This window comes from Triticum dicoccoides, unplaced genomic scaffold (assembly GCF_002162155.2).
Source record: "Triticum dicoccoides isolate Atlit2015 ecotype Zavitan unplaced genomic scaffold, WEW_v2.0 scaffold79873, whole genome shotgun sequence".
NCBI classification, from domain to species: Eukaryota; Viridiplantae; Streptophyta; class Magnoliopsida; order Poales; family Poaceae; genus Triticum; species Triticum dicoccoides.
Window position 1 is genome coordinate 1 of NW_021300840.1, and position 1,867 is coordinate 1,867.

The 1,867-nt window shown below is 52.9% G+C and overlaps 1 long non-coding RNA gene across 1 annotated transcript; it reads right to left on the reverse strand.

The window, feature by feature from the left end:
* Positions 1-1,129: 1,129 nt before the first annotated feature.
* On the reverse strand, positions 1,130-1,866 carry LOC119347930. The gene is made up of 3 exons (XR_005168599.1): positions 1,786-1,866; positions 1,636-1,698; positions 1,130-1,531 (listed from the first exon to the last, which is right to left on the reverse strand). It is a non-coding gene; the product is annotated as an uncharacterized LOC119347930 (long non-coding RNA).
* Between the last annotated feature and the right edge of the window lies 1 nt (position 1,867).

A 1,867-nucleotide genomic window follows, 5' to 3' on the forward strand; every position in this document is an offset into this window, starting at 1 on the left:
CACCTCGAGGTGCGGCTTGCCGTTCTTGTCCACCACCTTGAACGGCAGCAGCTTCATGTCCCGCTGCACCTCGGCGTCGACGAACTGCCTGCCGATGAGTCGCTTGGCGTCGTAGACGGTGCGGAGCGGGTTGGCGGCGGCCTGGTTCTTGGCGGCCTCGCCGATGAGGCGCTCGCCGGAGTCGGTGAAGGCGACCCAGGAGGGGGTGATGCGGTTGCCCTGGTCGTTGGCGATGATCTCCACGCGCCCGTTCCGGTACACGGCCACGCACGAGTAGGTCGTGCCCAGGTCGATGCCGATCACCGGCCCGCCGTTGCCGTTGCCGTTGCCGGAGCCCTTCTCCTTCGCCGCCGCCGCCGCGGCCGGGGGAGCCGCCGTGGCCGCGAGGAGCAGCACCGCGAGCAGTAGCCCGTGCAACTTCGTCGCCCGAGCCATGGCGCCGGCGATCGATGGATGTCGTCGCGAAGCTAGGTCCAAGTAGTACGTTGCAGGACGAGGCGGTGCGGCTACTATTTATGGCGCGAAGGGAGGCCTATAGCGAGGGTGTGACGTGGACGAATCGGAGGTGGTCTCCGACGCGGTCTGTCCCTCGGGATCGCGGTGACACGCGTGCGAGTCAATCTGGGCCGTTGGTTTCCACGATCGGACGGCTGCGAGGGCTCGTGGCACGCTGGCGGGAACCGGGCTGGCTGCTGCGTGACGTGTTGGCTGTCAACAAGGATGTTCGATCATGATTCCAACAAAAAGAATCAGTTCCTGACTTGCAAAAATAAAAGAATCTGTTCCTGGGCCCACTTTGGAGGTTACATGTATGAATTCTCTCACAAAAGATTAAAGATATGACCCAAGAGGTTAAAAACAATTTCAGACACCAAAATTCGGGAAGTCATCTCGTCTCTTATACCAAATTTAAATGTGATTCAAATCTACTTTGAATTTAAGGTACGCAGGAGGACTGATGGAGTGTGTCACTGAATTTCAAGGACACCACGTCGAAAGAGGTGTTTGGATGGAGAAAGAAGGTTGTTGACATAAATTTCACATTGTTATTTAAACAGCCAAACTTCACGAACTCACTTTCTGCAATCACGACGCAAAATTTTCTCAATTCAAGGAAGGTTCATGCAAAGGCCGGCTAGAAAATCCTCAGGAAAATCTGAAATTCCCAGTAGCTAAATCCACCAACCCACAACTGAATCCATTCATCCAAAGTTGATCTGCATGCATGCATGGGGAAGAGAACCTCTGGTCTCATGACCAACCAGCCGTTAGTTAAATTTGTCTAGTGCAAATACTGAACTTGTTAAACCTTTTTCAAAAGATGACCCCCCTAATTCGCATGGCACTTGCTAAACATGCCATCTAAAATAGGCTACATTGTTCTATCTACTGAGCAACTCTTCAGTGGAAGAATCTTCGGCGGCACCGTGCCGACCCCATCTCCTCGTACTCCGATTTCGTAACGCACATCGACTCGAAATCGGGGCTGGATGCCAGGACAGATCCTCCTCTCCAGACACCAAGAATTGGGCTGCGCAAAGTGGCAGAACGTTAATGCCATTCGCGCGCGCCCCACATGAGCGTTAATGAACGAAGGAGAGGCGCCAAGACAAAAACAGAGTAAAAGGCACATACTTCTCTTGAGAGATTATCTTCACCTGGTACTCCTCGGGCACAAGAGGCCGAAGTTCTCTCTGCCTGTTGATACAAACAACTAAGATGATGCACACAGACTCGTGTGATGGGAGATAGCACTGTTACTTTTCCTACAGAAAAACTACTTACAATCTTTCAGCGAACCGAGGGAACAACGTGCTTCCGCCTGTCAAGATGATGCTGAAAACAGCCCAATGCATGAGAACAAGAG